At 45.0% G+C, this 8,848-nt stretch overlaps 1 long non-coding RNA gene across 1 annotated transcript; it reads right to left on the minus strand.

Annotated features, from left to right (window-relative positions):
- Window positions 1-856: 856 nt before the first annotated feature.
- LOC146438051 (uncharacterized) lies at window positions 857-6,952 on the minus strand. The gene is made up of 3 exons (XR_014851653.1): window positions 6,040-6,952; window positions 2,983-3,686; window positions 857-2,364 (listed from the first exon to the last, which is right to left on the minus strand). It is a non-coding gene; the product is annotated as an uncharacterized LOC146438051 (long non-coding RNA).
- Window positions 6,953-8,848: the final 1,896 nt, after the last annotated feature.

Raw genomic sequence — 8,848 nt, forward strand, 5'->3', positions numbered from 1 at the left:
CAATTTATTCATCAAAACCAAGGAGGTTCTCTTGCTTGTGATCTTCTAAGACTCTTGTAGAGAAGTGGGAAAGTAATTAAATAAAAACAAGACTGGCAGCAGATTCTGAAACCAGGACTTGTGTGAGCAGCCTCTTTCTCACTGCAGTCAAGGGTGAGCAAGTGATGCAGACAGTCCAGCACCTCTAAGGCCATTGAGGCACCAGGAGATTTGAGATGATTTTGCTGCCATAAACTTACCTAAGATAAGGGTGCCCTCTTGTGTCCTGGCTACAGGACCTCAGTACTGTCCTTACCTCCAATTCCAACAATATTTTAATTGTAGAGTGTTTCCATCTTTTCTAGGAGTTGGAAGCAAGCTGCATGAGACACACATCAACAGGCAAAAAAATCTTTTCTCAGAGAAAAGAGAGTGAGAGAAGCAGCTGTCGGGATTTTTGCTGATGGACATAGAGGAAGTTTCACCCTTCCAAGAGTCAGAGGGATCTACCCCCTCACGGATTTGTGCATGCTTCCCCAAGGAGATCTGTTATTTTAAGAGCACTTCAATTTTCCTTCAATGGACATATCAATGTGCATGATTGTCTGAAACAGGAAAGAGGGAAGCAGTGCAAATTTGTTTGTATTTTACTAATTGATATGAAACAAGCACGCACTCAGCAAACGTTTGTTACCAACAGCTCTACAAATGTCATGCAAGTCCATTCATAATGAAAAGCCAGTAAGGATTAAAAACTCAATCTGAAGGGCATTTAGGATCAGAGACTAGGCAGAGCAAGGGCTAAACCACGACAGATGAGTTGTCAGTGATACCCAAAAGGAAGGCAAGAAATAAAACCCCATAGACTGGTGTCTGTAGAGCAGGTATTTTTTTATTGCAGTGCTGGAGGTGAGGAGGATTCTTCCACCTGTCTCTCCCAGCTCTTGTCAAGTGCTGTGTTTTATTTATACAGTCAGTATTGCTCAATATTGCCATCATCATTATAGCATCATGGCATACAAGTATGGAAGTAATTTGCATAATGTTATCTCATGGTTCTATAACAGTTCTACTGTACTGCACCTGTGTTGTTTCAATTTTAGGTGGTCTTCAGTACTCTGGGGGTCTTCCTTGATGAAGGCTCAGGTCTTCCTCGCATCTGAACTTTTCAACTTTGTCTTTGAAGCATGCCCAGTAATAGTGTTCCTTGGTCTCTCCAGCTCTAACTGGTCTAAATTCCACATTTGTGGCTAACTGGTTTTACGATATCTACCAACTTCTTGTTAGCACATTCTGCTGCTTCCCAGTATAGCTACACTTGTCTGTTTGAGACCATCTACCGGGTAAGTTTTATCTATTCAAACACTAAGCAACTAGTTAACCATATATTAGCTATTAATCACACTCTAGAAAGCTGTGACCCAGGTTATATAGGTATCCTATACTCAAGCTATATAAGCATCTTGTAACTTTGACCCAAGTTATATAGGCATCATCAGTCTGACTCTTGAACTGCACTAGACTGTGATACACCCACGGACTGATAGGAAGACTAATCTTACAACTCTAACTTTTAACTTTACTTCTCTTCAGCCCACACCAAAATACATTTTTAGTGAGGGCAACATCTGCTGAGTGAACAGGAGCTGAGCAATGTATTTTTCCCCAGCTATTTCCTTAATGTATGCAAAACATATGCAAATACAGAGATCTATTATTGAAGAGCGCCAACCTTCAAAATTTCTTTAGTAGATGCTACATTAATGGGCTTCTTTTTCTGAAACAAGAACAAGGGAGGCAGAAGGAGTTTGTTTGGATTTTTTACTAACAGATGTGTACTCAGCCAGCATTTGCTTACCAACAGCTCTGTAAATATCATGCAAGTCCATTAATAATAAAATGCTAGTAAGGATTAAAAGGCCGATCTGAAGGGGAGTTGATAATGGAGGCCAGGTAGAAAAGCAGCTGAAATCCACACAGCCACTTCCTCTGAGAAAAATGTCTGTCTTCTCTTTGGCAACTGGCAGTCAGGGAATACTGTTTCCTTTCTTAAACTACTACTACTACTACTACTGCTACTACTAATTATTATTATTATTGTTATTATTATTATATAAGTATGTTCCTGCAGTCTGCTCCCTTTATGGAATTTTGCTTTGAAGCAGCTAAGCTTTGCCTTTAAAGACAGAGCCTGCCTCTGCATTTAAAAGAGTTGTGAAAAAAGCTTCCTTTGGAACTTTTATTTCTAACTCGATTTTTTTAAAGTAATTCTTCTCAGCCACTTCTAGAGGAGGAGAAATATTTATCAATCACCCAAATAAAAACCAACTCCTTGTTGTTCTGAAGTCCCCAGCAGTCGGGACATGACACTGGCTTCTGACACATCTGGAAAGATACAGCACAGTTTATTGACATTCTGGCTGACTTCCTCTATTCTGTTCTTCCCCTCTGCAGGATTTGCAAATCCCCAGCTACTATTTCTCACTCCACCAGATGGATTTAGCAGCCAATTTTGTACAAACGGATGTTCTGCAGGGGTGCCCAGAGACACACTGTGGAGAGAAGTTGGCTTTGGGCTACCCCAAAGAGCTGAGTCCACCCGCACCTAATTGGAGAAGCCAGCAGGGACTCAAGCTGTCTCTCAGAAACGCTGTTTCTTTGCACACCCTCCTTCCCCTCCCTCGCCACACACACCACACACTTTGCAGCTGATCAACACTCTTTTCCAGGAAAACCTGACTGCACCCTTCAGCTCTTCCTTCTTATTCCAAAGGTAAAACACATTTTGAAAGCCATCTCGGGGGCTCTCCTGGCCCAGCTGCTTTGGGTCAGGACTGTGGGGTCCCACATTCCATAGGCCACAGCAGTATTGTAGTGCTGAACAATGAGCCTGGCAAAAGCCCGAAATGCACCTGGGAACCAAGTGCCTTTGAGCTCTCAGAGGGCTGAGCCATGAGCCAGGCAGGAACTGCCAACAACAGAACCCCTAACAACTGCACTCACCTTGCCAGGCTCAGGAAGGATTTTGGATTGTGTAGCTATGGCTTCTGCCTTCTAATTGGAGGGACCCTCATTGCTGTCATAGTTTATCTCAGGGTTAGGTGTGAGATCTGGTGATTCTGGTGATGGTTTTCTCCAGTTGTCCTCATATGGGTTTGTTGTACTGGAGATCAGCCTATGACTGTGGGTCCGTGACTTGGACTTTCTTGCAATCCATATGGGATTCAGAGGGGACTTCTTGCTCAGGGGCACCTTGAAGTCCTTACCATTTCCTGGCACATTCTTAATGTGCCTTGACAGCTCATCTTCTTCATCAGTCTGCAACAGAGGAACAGAGTTGGAAATCTCAAAAACACGCAAAGCAAGAGAACCAGCTTAGGAAGAGACATTCCTCAGGATCTTCTTCTTCATTGAATCCCTATGAACCCCCACAAGGGAAGTTAGGCAAGCTCAGTGGAGCAGATGAGAAGATGCTGTGTTTGGAGGGATCAGGCTCAAGTCTGCTACAGCCCATGCAGAAGACACAGCTCTCCTCTTCTACCCCAGGCCTCTTTTCTCTTTCCAGCCTGTACCCCACTCCCATCACCTTGTAGGGTTTTGCAAAGAGGGGAGTCTTCTCCAAGAAGGGATCTTTCTCCTCTGGAGCCCCCTGCCTCCTCTGCCTATCTGGGTCCAGAATGCGGAGCAAGTCTCTGTTGTTGTACCAGCTTTCAGAGAAAGGAGAGTTAACACTTGAACCACTGGTTATACTCCATGCAGAAATTGGGGCTTTCACACAATGGCACATGTCCAACAGGAAAGCAGTGTTGAAATCCACAGGATGGTGACAGTGGACAAATCGGGTCTGTTCAGCGTGTGCTGTGCCACAGAGCAATGAGACACACAAGGTACAGCACACATCCCCCACAGGAATTGCTACTCCTGAGTAAATTTGAGGGTGTTGCCACTTTCAAACATTGAACTTTGTCATGTAGCTTCATTTAAAGCAATTCCATCTACGTAATCAGAAAGTAGATCTCAGACATTCAGAAAACACTGGTCAAACCCCCCTGTTCCTCCTTGGCCACATATGCATGTACTCAATTCCACCAGTCCCACATCAAAACACTGACAAAGTTTTGTCACCTCATGGAAAATCAGATCCTTTAAACTATCCCTCCTCTGTGAAAGACTGCTGCAAAAGAAGGGAAACCTCAGCTCTGATATTTGTGGACATTGGGGAAGGAAAATTGTGTGTTGGGTGGGTTGTGTGGTTTGTGGTGGTGTTTTTGTTTTGTTTTTTTGGTTTGTGTTGGTGTGGTTGGTGTTGGGGTGTGGTTTGGGTGTTTTTTTTTTTTTGTTTTGGGTGTGTGGTCATGCAGGCATAGTCGATGCAGGTATCTATTTCTACTCTACTGCACAGTATACTGTATACGTACAATTCCTAGATTCTTCTTCATCAATCCAACTTCCCAAGTACCCCAGTTTGCAAAGGGAGAGCCTTGTCTGCCCCAGCAGTGACACATTCCCAAATACCACACCAATAATCAGCTTCCAAAAGTTTAATCATCCCTAGAGCAGAGGCCCAGCTGCCTCATCTCATACTGAGGGCTGTTATTTAAAATAAATAAATAAATTCTACTGCACTACATGGCATTCCTAATTCAGGGCAGAAGCATCTGCTGTCTACTGAAATGCCCAATTTTTTCATATAACCCTGTAGCTCTCCCAGTCTCCACAGCCCTGGAGACAACATTGCTGCCCATGGCTGCAAAGCACAAATGCTTTTGCAACCAAGCTGTGTTTCTGAGCACAAGCTTTCCTCACTGTGGAGGGGAAAGTAGGTACCCAAGTGACCCTGATGGAAACTCTTACAAGGTTTTGACAGTGCTGTATTTGGCCAGACTCACTTCTGCATCCCTTAGCAGGACATATTTGATATTCCTCTTATTTTTGCCTTTCTCCATCCAGCCACAGACAAAAAGCTACTCTAATGGAACAAGGAAGCTTGGAAGCTGTTTGGAAACTTAAACCTAATGTACCCATCTCAAGAGCTTCACCCTTCAATATTGCTGTCATTAATCTTTATATGATATTCTCATGGGAAAAGGTTGGTGTCTTTGCATACATTCAGTTATTTTAAGGGACAACTCAACATACAGTGACAGAAGACACTGTATTTGTAGAACCACAGAACCATAAAACCAGACAATGTTCTAGGTTGGAAGGGGCCTTAACGATTTTCAGGAGGGTTCCAACCCTCCTGCCATGGGCAGGGACACCTTTCACTAGACCAGGTTGCTCAAAGCCCTGTCCAACCTGGCCTTGAAGTATTAAAATATTCTAGTGGCCACTGCACTTATATACACATAATATACAAATATATATATAGACAAGGTCATGGTAATTATAATGGCCTTGATTTTTAAAACTGGAAAAATAATAAATCAACAGCTTTGGCTCCACTTTTGGATGTGAGTTTTTCCACACTGGCTTTACCACCTTCCTCTGGAGTCACTGGCTGTGACAGTTCAAAAGCAGTCCCTCGCAGCTGCTCCCACTCCAAACGGGGCAATGCCAGGCCCCAGCTGGAGCATCTGCTGCAGGGCACTGCCCAGGAAAAGCCCAGTTTCCCTTGCCACAGATCTGCTGGGTCTCCCCTCAACCCTCTCCTTCTCAGTGCTGGCACCTTTCAGCAGCACAAGGGGCAGAACCAAGGGGGCTTTGTGCTGCTCATATCACCTTCCTTGCCCAGACATTGCCTGGCTCTCCTGCTCCTCAAAGACACTTAGGTTTAAAGCCAAAGCAGCAGCAAGCCCTCCTTCAACCTAACAATCTCCACTTGAAAGTAATTTGTCCCACTCCAGCTTGGAGAATAATAATAATAATAAATAAATACATAAACACAGCCTTCAAGGCAATTTCCCTGGTTAGTGACTTCTTTACCAGTGTACTGTCAGCTTGCAGAGGCAAGAGGAAGAAGCTGGATTTGAAGCTGTTCCTGTTGATGCACAGTGCTGGAAGGCAGCAGAGCCATCAGTGTCTGGCGTGTTTCCCCCTTGCAGCCAAGTGGAGAATTACCTGGCACAAGCAGGCCTTACGGACCTCCCAGAAGGGCAGTGCTGCTGTGAACAGGCTTTGTGGCCAAGGAGTGCCTCCCAGAATGGCAGATGCAGTGTGCTCCATGCTGCTGCAGCCTGCGGAAGCTGCCCAAGGCCAGGTTCTGCCTTTGGCAAGGCCCAGGTGTCAACAGAGCATCCCAGGCCACAGCCAGTGATGGTGTCCAGGTGCCACAGGGGTCAGAGGGCACAGAACCCTGCTGGAGCCTGCCCACAGACCCTGCTGCCCAGGGGGAGCCCAGCCCTTCCCAACAGCAGCACACAGACTGTCCCCAAGGCTGGGGCCCAGCACAGCCCTGTGCCACCAAGCCCCCAGGGCCCCACCCTCTTCAGAAGGAGCCTTTGAGGGAGCCCTCAGGGACCAGAGCCAGAGGCACAGCTGCTTTGTGTAAAGGCTCAGGGGCTTTCCATGGAAAAAGGTGGCAAGAAATTCAATGCTGGGACTTGTACATCTTGTGGGCCTTGAGCACTGATGGGAACACAGAGAGGGTGTGTCCCAGTCCAGGCAGGAGAACCCCTGGACTGAGGCCTCTGCAACCCGAACTTCATAAATTATTTGTTAATGAGATAAAAGTTTTATTCTAAAATTTTCTTCTTCATCCTTCTTAAACGTACAGTGTTGTTTTAAAGGACATAACCTCCCGTGTCTCATTTTCCCATGCTTAATGCTGGAGTTACGAAGACAATTAAGAGGCATTTCCTCCTGGCCTTGCAGTACTTAAATAAAAGGGCTCCTTGCTGTGCACAGGAGGCTTCTGGCAGCTGTGTTTGGTGGGAAGATAAGTGCTGTGAGGATCTCTGGCCACTTGGCACTTGTAAGGAAGCTCTCTTGGCTTGCCATGCTGCTGTGAGGAGTTGCTGCTGATGCCCCACTCCTGCTTCTTGCCCTCCTCTTATCCATCCCCACGGGCAATCTCCCTGAGACTGTCTCTTGGCACTGTGGTCTCTTCTCTTCTGCAATTTGGGCCATACCTTTTTCATTTTCCTTTTGAATATTTTATCACAGAGACATTACTGCCATGACTGATGGGCTCAGTCATGGCCAGTGGTGGGTATGTCTTGGTCTTATTTTTAAATGAACTATTTCATTTCTGGTCCAGAAAATGAAAGTGAAAAATGCCATAAACCAACCACATAAAGTCAAGTGTTTAAATGATGAAAAACAGTATGTAAATAAATTAGGTTTGCTCCATCCTAACCAGTTTTTTAATTTAATTTTAATAATTCAGGTTATTTGATGCTCTGATATGAAAAATGTCTCCCTTTCTTCAGAAAGGGGTTCAAAGCTGCCCGGGAAGAGGCTGGGGGTGCAGAGGGGTCAGGCAGGCAGCCAGGATGCCGCTGGTGCCACGGAGGGTGAGGGAGTTGTGCGTCGCGAAAGGTAGAGAGCTACCAGCGACGGGGTAATGGCTTTGGACACCATGGAGCCGGGAGGGCTGCTGGGAAAGGGGGCGGGAGGAGCAGCCCTGTGCCTGGAACTCTGCCAGCCCTGGGGCCGAGGGCACCGGGGTGACACCAAATCCCACCTGGCACACCTGGGTGACATCAAATCCCGCCTGGCACACGGCGTGTCCCTGCTGCTCGTGTGTCTTGGCATCGATCGGGAAGTGTATGGGATACAGAACGTGCCCACTGTCTGCGTTTTTTGTAAATCCAGTGCAGTTCCTGGACTCCTTGGGATGTTCTCCATGGCAAAGTGCAGCGAGGTTACAGGGGTGTGGGTCCAGAAGAAACATGCAAGTCTTTCATGGAAAAATACCCTGTTCTTTCCAGCACAGCTTGAGGCTATTTTCCTCTTGTCCTACCCCTTTTACCTGGGAGTGAAGACAGAGAATATGTGGCTTAATTGACCTTTCTGCAACTTGTTGATTGGTAGCACTTGAGCATACCAACTCGATGTTGTATTAATGCTGTCTTTTAATGCAATATGGATTGAAATTCCACAGTAAATTCTAGATGAATGATAGAAGAAGGATAATTCAGTATTAGCTATGCCTGAAATGACCCTTATTTCTGAACGAGATTGAGATGTTTGTGTATATTCATGTTGTTTATGGGATGAATTGCATAAGGTTAGAGATGAACAGCTCCTAATTGCTTTGAGGGTGCTGGATGGTGTTTTGATTTGAAAGAATCTTGTTCTTTTTTATAGTGTATGGACTATCAGAAATCTCTTGGGATAATCATTTGACAACATTCTGATTACTCTTGACGGTGTATTAAAGATCTGCCAAGGTTCTGGCAAAAGGTTTCTGTCTGTTGCTAACCTCACCATGTTTTTGTATTTTGTGTGATTTGTGGTAGATCATAGTTTGAATGCTCAGTATATGAAAGCATGAAGTCCTTTGTCTCGCACAAGGTTCACTGAAGAGATTCCTGTTGAAGCTGATCCAGTGGGTCTGTACAGCTTTTAAAAATTACTACACACAACATAAAACAAAATGTAAGTTTTAAAAGCAATATTCCTATATTTAAGTATTTCTTTATATTTTTAAATAATTAGTAGAAAAAGGTACGTAATGGTTTGTGAAAACCAGATTTTAAAATTATTTTCTGGAAGTTAGATTAAGTCATGGGGTGAGATGCTCATTAGTGCACTCTAAAGGCATTTATTAACACCAAAAAAAGGAAGCCGTTGAGAGTGAAGTTAAAACAACCCACACTGGAGGGCAGCGTTGGCTGCCAGAATCACTGTCAGTTCTTGTTGAGCCCGAGGGTTGCTGCAGCCCAGGATTTGGAAAGGCTGGGTGTGACAGACACAGGAATACGCC

The sequence above is a fragment of the Lichenostomus cassidix genome, chromosome 4 (genome assembly GCF_008360975.1).
Source record: "Lichenostomus cassidix isolate B80296 chromosome 4, HeHo_3.0, whole genome shotgun sequence".
In the NCBI taxonomy this organism is placed as follows: Eukaryota; Metazoa; Chordata; class Aves; order Passeriformes; family Meliphagidae; genus Lichenostomus; species Lichenostomus cassidix.